Here is a 9,834-nt window from a genome sequence, read left to right as displayed (position 1 = left end):
CCTATAGTTCTCAAACTTCTTGCTCTTTTCCTCAAAACTGAAAACTTTAGTTATGCTTCCATTCTTCAGTGTCTTAAATTACATTCCATAAATTTGACAGATTATATCTATTAAATGAAACAACATTTTGTTTGTTTGTTTGTTTTTCCCCCCATCATTCTTTTGAATCATTCTACTGCTGACTTCTAATTTGGAGATTACTATGAAACGGCTTTTTCAAAAGATTATAACCACTCTACGTGGTTCAAAGCCAGGACCTACAAAGATATTGAGCAAGTAGAATAACATACCAAAGCATGAACTCACACTAATATAAATTTTTAAATGCTAAAAAGGTCATTATTAAATTTTTTCCCCTTCAAAGACTTGGAGCCACATGGACAACTGTGTCAGCCAGGTACACAGACACACTGAAAAAAGACAACAACAGCATTGCCTATTTTTAACAGTTTAAATTCATGGTGTGATAAAAGGAATGTCACACTTGCTGTAAACTGAGAAACGACTAAGTGAAAATGATATTCCTTTCAGTTACCTGTTTGCCATTCTATATGTATAATACACAACCAATCCTTCTGCAAATTACTTCACCAATTTTTGGAGATTAACATTTTTACTAAAATTTCCCTGAAATTAGAGCAACTATCTCTTTACTATATTTCAAAATATTATTCCATAAGACCTCCTTTATCTTACAAGAATAAAAAAAGGAAAATCTACTCAAAAAGTCAAACATTTCAATTATAATGTTAGCATTCAGTAATAATAATTTCAGTTCTCACTATTAAAAATTTCATAATTATACTATATATATTTATAATAATATACTGACATTTCATATTCATCTGGTTTATATAGTACTTAAATCACATTATAGTATTATGTTCATACAACTGGTTAACAAACAGAAAAAGCAAAATATAACTCACCAGCCTAAATCCCAGAAGATGTCACTGTACAATTTCCAATGAGTCCCAAGGGAACACAGGCATAATAATTTTTCTGCTCTACTCCAGATACTAAACATGAAATATAAAAATAAACCTTTAATTTAACAAGTAACACAACTTATAAAGCAGTTATGTCAATTCTAACTGCAAAGCATGATGAAGCAGGAGATACTAACACCAGGTACAGGTTACATAGGATACAATATTAATTAATTAAAGTAATTTTGAGTTTGTTCAGCTAAATGCAACCTCAAACATTTTATCATGCTTGTTTCTCTGTGTTCTGTTGCTTAACCTCTACCTGGAGACTAATAGTAGCCACCAGGGCTAAATGAAGAGCCAAGAAAACTTAGGGGTTTAAATGTTGGTTCCACCATCCAAATCCTATTCATGTGTTCAAAAGATTCGCAGTATCCTATGGAAAATATAATGCTGAGACTGGGGTCAAAGGAAAAGGTCCTAGACCTTGCCTTGCTAAGAACTCTGCCTCTTGACCTGGCATAAGTAGCAATTTTTAAAATGAGGACAATTCCATCCTTCCTCCCTCATAAAGTTGTTATGTGGATCAAATGAGAAGTAGGTGAACGTTTTGCATGCTGCAAACCCCTTTACGAATGTGTGATGTTATTATTATGCAATTAATTTTTGACGTCTACTCTTTTTAGCCATAAAATAGCAACAATCCTCCCTAAGATTGCTCTGGGGCAAATGATTGAAAGGCTCATGGAAAAACATTTTTTTAAAAAAGAACAACTCAAAAACACTTCTTTATAGTTATTACATTGCTTACGGTTTCTAACATCTCTTCTGTGCCTTTCACCTCTTACTTGGGGACAAATGTATAAGAAAATCTATCTTTATCTTGTACCTCCCCAATTAACTGGGTTAATTTCTTAAGACCAAGAAAACTCAAAGTTTCTTCCACCTGTAAAGGTTTCTTTGGTTGGTGGGTTTTCTGTTGTGCTTAACTTGTTGGGGGCAGATGGTGGCTCAAATGAGTTGAATAGATTCATTTTACCTATGTAAGTGCACAAAGCCTGAAGTGGCAACAGTTCAACTCATTCCCAAAAAGATTTGTTATTCATTATTTTTCTAACCAGCACATAAGAGTTTTATCCAAAGGAAATGGATTATTACTGAATTAATAAAGGTACATGCTTCCTCCACTTGGGACCCTGGAAGGAGCTAACACACCCAGAACTATCATTCTTAGAAACCAACATGATTATCGACCTTTGAAACTTCTTTAGATTTAGTTTCGACACCTTTCCTTTCATTTTTTGTCACAAACTATTTTCAAATTGGGTAACCAAGAAACCTAGATAATTAAGTCTGTTCCACCAATGAAGCCTCTGGTTTTAACATAAAATGAATTACAGTGTAACAAAAATTGTTACCTAACAATAATTTTTATTTAACATAATTTACCCCCAAAGAATCTCCCCAATCCTAATGTTATAAAGTTCAAATTGATTTCTTATTCAAGTAAATGGATTTTTAATGGGGAAGGGAAATTTTTAAAACCTTTTAGCACCTTCTACAAGCCAAAACCTATATGCAATTTATAACATTTAATCTTAACAACTATATAGTCCCATCAGGAAAATATTACCCCCGTTTTAAAGTATTTAATCAAGTAATACTATTTGAAAGTCAGAGCAAAACTCCAAACCCCAATTTGTCTGTTTCCAAAGCCCACTGACATCACTTTACACACACATGGCTCTGTTTAGTGATAAGCCCAGGTGTGTAGCTTTTTACACAATAATCATGTTCCTGAAAAATGTATATTAATTTTTGTAAGTGGGATCCTATCTTAAATGTATGGAGGGTTATTTTATTTAAAAGCTCTATTGCCCCATTTGTGAAACAGCTGGAGGAAGGTAGTTTTAATTACTAACTCTAGGGTTATTTCCAGCGTGAAAAATGTCGAAATTCTAAGGCACATACAGGAGAGTCTTATACAAAACCATTCTAAATCACAGACCCTTTCTCCTCAGACCTTATAAGATTTTTTTAAATCAACAATTCTAAGCCAGGAAAAAATGTATCAGCCAATATTTGCTGGTTATATGGTTGGATGCCAGATACAGAAAGGTATCTCCACTTGATTTTTCAGGGCTACATCTATCGCAAAGTGAGATAGATTTCATTTAGACTTATAGAAATCTAGACTGAAAACCCAGAAAAAGGAACATTAGAAAAAATTTTAAAAACTGTTTGATTTTAAATAAATAGTTTTATAAAGCAGTCTAAAATCTCAAACTACCATATAATTTGCACCATGTTTCTGGTGATATGTCCTTCTTTTCAAGCTTTTAAATGCATTGGAAAAATATCTTTTCCAATATTTTTTCAATACTAAAAGGAAAATCAACCTAAAACTTCATTCTGGATTTGAAAGCAGAGGAGCTTTAAAGTAATTATCCAACTCTTGCACTAGAGCTGATGTGGAAGTCTAGGAAATGGTTGTAATTTCATAGTAAACAAAGTGTGGTAACTAATTATCCCTATTATGCCACTGCCAAGCCAAAAACAGAAATACAAACAGAGTCCAAAGGAGCAACACAGGGCGAAACCAAGGTGTAGGAACTCTGTTCCATTTTTTACTCATTTATGACTCAGCTTACTGTTTGGTGTGTAATTGCACGTTATTCATGCACAGGTGCTAAGAGGATGATGATGATAAAGATGGTGAAAAAGAGAATAAATTTTAAAATAAAAGGAACGAGGTCAGAAACTAGTATAAGAATATAGCTTCTTTAAGAGACTTCCTATAAAGGAACGTAGTAAAAATTATAATAAGGATTTTATTCTCATCTCCCATTAGAAAGAACTAAAAGACTGTAATTCAAAAGTCCCCAAAATATATACCCTCCAAATAACACTTTTAGGATACTGTAAAATCTATAAATATCTAGCACTTGCAATTGATTTTGGCCAATGTTTTGAACATGAAGCTTTGGCAAAGTATCAATGGATCTTCTCTCAAAAACAGCCAAAGGGAAAAGAGCTCATGTGAAATTCTTACAAGATGGACTAAACACTGCATAAAAAACAAAAGGAAGTAAAACTAACACAACAATGTAAAGCAACTATACTCCAATAAAAATTAATTAAAAACAAAAAGCAAAAAAAACAAAGGGAAGTAAACAGAGCAAAGGCTAGAGTACATAATGCTTCCAGCTATAAGCAGCTGAAACAAGCAGAAAAGTCCTGTGACATAATCCTGTAAGCAACGAAAATAGGAAAAATTAAGCCTGGTCAAGAGCTACCCATAGGCCTCTGGACAGGGAAGCCATGGGTGACTAAGCAAAAGACACCCAACATCTGACTGCAAATGAAGTTTCTACAAACAGCAAAGTCTGCAAACATTAACTAGCAAGTGTGTCAAATTTTCTCAGGCAAGGTGACAGATACCATCACAAGAAAATAAAGAAGAATGCCCTTCAAAAGTCGGGTGACCATATGTCTCAGTTTAGAGCCAGTGAGTGCCCTGGCATAATTATTTACAGCACCCCCTTTATCTCTCAAACCTGTCCCAGTTTGCTAATTGTATTATCATCGTACTCAAAAGTAATATGTAACAATGGAAAGGCAATGAATTTAAAAAGAAAGGAAGAAAGACCCTTCTGCTTGCATAGTGGCTTTCTTTACAGTTCTGAGTAGTACTTCTTTGGGTGTATCCACTCAGTCATTCAATTATTCATTTACTCATTCAACAATATTTCTTGGGTCTTACTGTGTCCCAGCATTGTACAGGTACTGGTGCAAATATAAAAAGTGAAGCCTGAGACCAGACAAGAGGGGAAGACAGACAGACATGGAAATACATAAATCTAACACATATAACAGTAAACTTGAATGGCACTGGGAACCTAACGGGAGTGATTTTCCCCCAAATATAGAAGCTCCATATGGAAATTTTCAAGCCCACACAAAATCCCTACACACAAAAAAGCCACAAATCTCTGGCTTCATCATAGATCCATTAACAAAATAGCAATATGAAAAATATTAACAAAATATCACTTCCAAAAATCATAAGGTTATAAATATGAAGGCGAGCATATAGCCCTCAAGAATTTTGGTAAATAAATCTCACAAATCATTAAAGGTTATATTACAAAAAGAAAGATAAACTTCAGGCAAAGAAAACTGGTAGAGAAGTTACAGGTTCTAATTCTAGTTCCCAAAACAGGAAGGAAAAAAAAAAAAAAATGGAAGCAGGTAGTTTCCTCAGAGTGGCTATTTGAGGAGAGACACATAGTGGAAAAGGACTTGGCAAAAAATAGCAATTTTTAAAAGTTCCATTCAGACTAATGAAAATATTTTGCTACCAACAGTTTCAGAGATTACTCTAATAATTTAAAAAAAAAGAGGACTAAAACATCTCTCAAGGGCTTCCCTGGTGGCCCAGTGTTTGAGAGTCCACCTGGCGAGGCTGGGGACACGGGTTCGTGCCCCGGTCTGGGAAGATCCCACATGCCGCGGAGTGGCTGGGCCCGTGGACCATGGCCGCTGAGCCTGTGCGTCCGGAGCCTGGGCCTTGCGACGGGAGAGGCCACAACAGTGAGAGGCCCGCGTACCGCAAAAAAAAAAACCCAAAAAAACAAAAAAAATCTCTCAAGAGAACACTGAGCAGAAATAAAATGGTTTAACTGCCAAAGTACAACATTCACAATGAAAGTAAAATGCTTAGCTATACTTATGTGTTCGTATTAAAGGTTACTTTAAAATCATCTTACTTTTCCACTTGCAACTCATAAAAACTAAATCATCAATAATTTTTAAGAAGAGTTAAGTAGGGTGTGACTTTTCTGAAACCATCCTTGACCTTACAAACAAATCATTAACCACACCAACCTGGAAAGACAACCCATAATTGGTTCAGAAGAAAAAAAAATGTGTTTCTCTTTCTAATATCAGTTCTTTTAATAGTAAATTCCTTAAAGGGCAACATTCATTTTCTTTCTACTTCTACTAGTAGAAATTAAAGAAATTACCAGTGGCTTATCATTATGTGAAATCATCCTTCTACTTTTAGAAAAAAATTCAGTTTCACTACAAATATGACTGACAGTAACTGGAACTGCACATCTACATGCAGTCTTTACAAGAAATTTGCCCTTTAGGAAACATAACTGAAATGGGACAGGTGTACACAGTGGAATCGGCTAACGTTCCAGATGAAAGCTTAAAACCAAGAACTTATTTTGATACGCTGGTGACGAAATCAGAGCTCTCTCTGGAGGAAACGAGCCGATTTTCCCCCAGAGGATATAAATCAGCAAAAAAAAAAAAAAAAGATTTAATCCTGTATATAAGGTTTTATTACTCCCACCACACTAAATACTTTTAAGGGTTAATGTGCCCACTAGCTCTCCAAAGTATACAAAATTATACAGAGAAAGTAAACAAAGTCACTGACCATTATGTAAGGTCAATAAATACCCTCTGTCTTATACCCTGGAAGAGATACTACTGAACAGTCTAATTTACAATTAAATAACCTAAAATGTTGACAGAAGCATATTCTAAACACCAGTTCTTATCAAATCAAGAGGTTTCCGGGATCATTAATCCTTGTATTTCATGCTGGTCATTTTATTAAGTTTATAATGCATACACAGTTACATAATAAAAACATTGAGAAATCTGTGAAACATTCATTAAGTATAATTGTGTAAGCGTAAATCATGGTCTTGAATTAAGAAAGTACCAAAAGCTTCACAATAATAACTAATACTGTATTTTGAAATGACTGGGAAAATAAACTTTGGGAAGAGGTCATTTCTATCTCCTTAGTGTCTAATCTGCTCCACAGGGTTAAAAAAAATAAATAAAGCAACTTACAAGTGAACTGTAGTGTGGTTTATCTGAGAAAAACAATGTAAAATGAAGAGTCTAGAAACGTCGGAAATGTTGTGCAAGAGCTGTTCTTTTGGCTAGGAGTAGCGAGCACGCTATAAAATGCTACTGCCTCCATTCTTCCTCTTTCCTCGAATGATTAAAAAGTTCCCAGTCCCAGTGTTAACCTGTGCGCCACAGCCATACACATACACACTCAGCATCTTGGCTCGACACAGATCAGTAACCAACCCGAGTGCAAACTGGCGTGGCTGGAGAAGCAGAGACACCCTAAGGATGTGGAACATTTACAAGGAGAAAGGGACAGGGCCATCATCCCCTTCGTGTTCCCATCTCCTTTCTGGCAGAGATTTGCAGATTCCACCACTAGAGTTTGGCAGCTTCACAATGGGGCCGCCTTCTCAAGGTCTGACTGCCGCCCGCCCAGAAACCCCTTTCCTCCGCTTCCCACCTGGCCCAAAGTTCACCCGCGACAGGTGGGGCGAGGGCGGCGATGCCCAAGGACATCTGCCGCTTTCGCTTCTGGCCAGCACCCGGCCCGAATCCACACGCGCGCCCCCGGCCACGGCCGGTCTGCCCGCCCCCGCCAAACCGGCAGACGCGCAGCGGGCGCTGGCTGCGGGTTCCCGGACGGCCTCGCCCCCCAGACTGCTGCGCGGACGAAGAGGGCAGGCGAGATAAGGCTGCCACGGATTGCCCCGAGGTGCTATCAGGCCCGGGCAGTCGCACCCGGCGCGCGGCCCGGGCAGGCAGCCAGAGGCGCAGCAGGCCCGGGAAGGACCTACTTCTCAATGGGGCCCCCAGGCCCGCTGCCCCGCGATGAGGCCACGGCGGCGGATGAGCCAGCGTGCGCGCCAACGCGCGCCGACTTCCGCACCGCCGCACCGCGGGAGACGCGCAATGGGTCGTCGAGTCCCGCACCTCCCCGGCTAGCGCACGCCGCGCGCACACGGGGGCGCACGCCCCTGCACCCTCACTCACACGCGCTGCACACTCACGGCGTCTCCGACCCCACCCTGGGCCAAGAAACTGCGGGCTCCCGGCACCCCGCCAGGGCCCCACCCAGTCCACCAGACTCTACCCCCCTGATCGGGCGCCGGGGGACCAGACCGCCGAGGCCAAGGGCCGCTGAGGCCGCCCGCCGTCCATCCCGGAGGCCCGCCCGGTCAGGGTTCCTCAGCACCGCGCGGGCACCGCACGCCCGGCCCCGAGACGAGGCAGGGAGGAAGGGGCGGCGCCACGACTGGGGCTGGCACCGAGGATCGATGACTGGGGCAACCCCCCTAACCCACGCACCCACCCACCCATCATCATCATCACCACCACCACCACCACCTTTTCTGCAGCACAAAAGGTTGCAGAAGGAACCGCCGTCCCCGTGCAACCTACCAGTGGCCCACAGCTCCGCCGCCTCCGCCGTGCTTGGGGTCGCGGAGACTGAGACAAGGGCTCGGGAGGCGCAGGGCTGCGGCGTCGAGATCCGGGCTGAGGCCGCCAGCCGAGCCAGCCGGGTACCCTCTCCGCTCCCACCGCTCTCGGCGCCAGCTACGGCCCGGCGTAGTCCCCGCCTCCTTCTCCTCCTCCGCCGCCGCCGCCGCACGCCTTCCCGCCCTCCTCCCTCTGGCTGCAGAGGCGCAGCCCGTCAGCGCTGAGCCCGCCTCCTGCGCCCAGCTCACACACCCTGAGGAAGGGCGGACCCGAGAGAGAAAGGCGCTTGGGAGCTGGAAGAAGGCGGCTGGGGAGAGGCGGGGGAGCTGCCGGCTGCGGTGGTTGAGGGGGAGGGGGAGGAGGAGTCGTAACCCCCCCTGCCCAGTCCAAACCCGCGCCCGACAATTCGAGTGCTCCCAATCCAGGCCTGGCAACACTCAAGTTGCCCCAGTTATGTGTTGTGGCGATGTTTGTCATTGGTGAGTCTCCGCTTTAAGGACGCAGCACTGAGCTGAAGTAGAGAAGACTAGAAGCCCATGAAATTACAAATTATAGGGTCAATCTTAGAAAAATGCTAAATATCTAGTGAATGTGGGGAGGAGGGTAAAATTCAGATTCTGATTTGATTACCTCTTTTTGAATCCTCAGACTTGATCTTTTCCATTCTTGTAAGAAATTCTTTCCTTTGATCATTCTTTCCTTTTCTCGATTTATGTACGTCTCTGCCAAACCGGTTATCAAACTCAGAGATAAGAATAATTACGGACATTTATTTAGCCCTCACTGTGGGCCAGGCCTTTTTACATGCATTTTCTAATTTACACTCCTCAACAATTCTGTAAGAGAGTGACCAATTATGATTCGCGTTTTAAAGATGCAGAAAATTTAAGTAATTTCCTCGAGGTCACACACACGGAGTTAGTGGCTGAGGTGGGTTTGAACCCAGCCAGAGGAACCCCAGAATTGTTTATAAATGATGATAATTTGTGTTCCAGTCTCAATCCAAGAGAGTTTGTTGTTCTTCCTTTTTTTTTTAAGAAAATGCTTTATCTGAACATAAAAGGCATAATCTTGGTGTAAATTAATACAAATGTAAACAAATATTGATTCACACTTGTTCCAAAATCTATATATGCCCCTGAAACTATAAAGACAAATCTGAACACCCTTATTTCAACAGTGATGTCTGGAGGCTCCTCAGCTGGAAGACATTTTATACTACTTTATGTGCCCTAAAATACGTATGGGAAGATTATAAAACAATTTTAGGAAAACAAATTATTTCTAACAGATATGTGTAACTTCTCAAATATAGAACCTGGCACGATGTAGTATATGTTAAATGAATAAATGAATGGACTTTTTTTTCGTCAGTACTTTAGGAGAACACTGAAAGTTATTTCAGACTATAATCTGTTTGACACAGTAGTATATTGTTCTGATGATCAGTTCTCATAAAACCATCTCCAAAACATGGTATATTTTATATTCAGAAACTTACTTTCATTCTGTTCTGTCTGAAATCTTGTAACCTTTTCAGAAGAATGCCTTGTACTTGCCCTTTGCTCTGAAAGGTTGTCAATGT

General features: G+C 40.7%; 1 protein-coding gene across 4 annotated transcripts in view; it reads right to left on the bottom strand.

The window, feature by feature from the left end:
- Nucleotides 1-8,461, bottom strand: part of MACIR (macrophage immunometabolism regulator) — a 19,294-nt gene extending 10,833 nt beyond the window's left edge. The window contains exons 1-2 of one of the 4 annotated variants that reach the window (XM_030848883.3): nt 8,211-8,461; nt 930-1,019 (exon numbers count right to left, since the gene is read on the bottom strand). The gene's annotated coding sequence lies outside the window, so the exon portion shown is untranslated. Of the gene's footprint in view, nt 1-929; nt 1,020-6,806; nt 7,219-7,272; nt 7,977-8,210 lie in introns of those variants that run through there. The other 3 variants (XM_030848865.3, XM_060296080.1, XM_030848875.3) reach the window with 3 other exon arrangements.
- Nucleotides 8,462-9,834: the final 1,373 nt, after the last annotated feature.

Source organism: Globicephala melas, chromosome 3 (assembly GCF_963455315.2).
Source record: "Globicephala melas chromosome 3, mGloMel1.2, whole genome shotgun sequence".
Lineage (NCBI taxonomy): Eukaryota > Metazoa > Chordata > Mammalia > Artiodactyla > Delphinidae > Globicephala > Globicephala melas.
The sequence above is the reverse complement of the archived record's forward strand: the minus strand, read 5'-3'. Positions and strand labels throughout refer to the sequence as shown.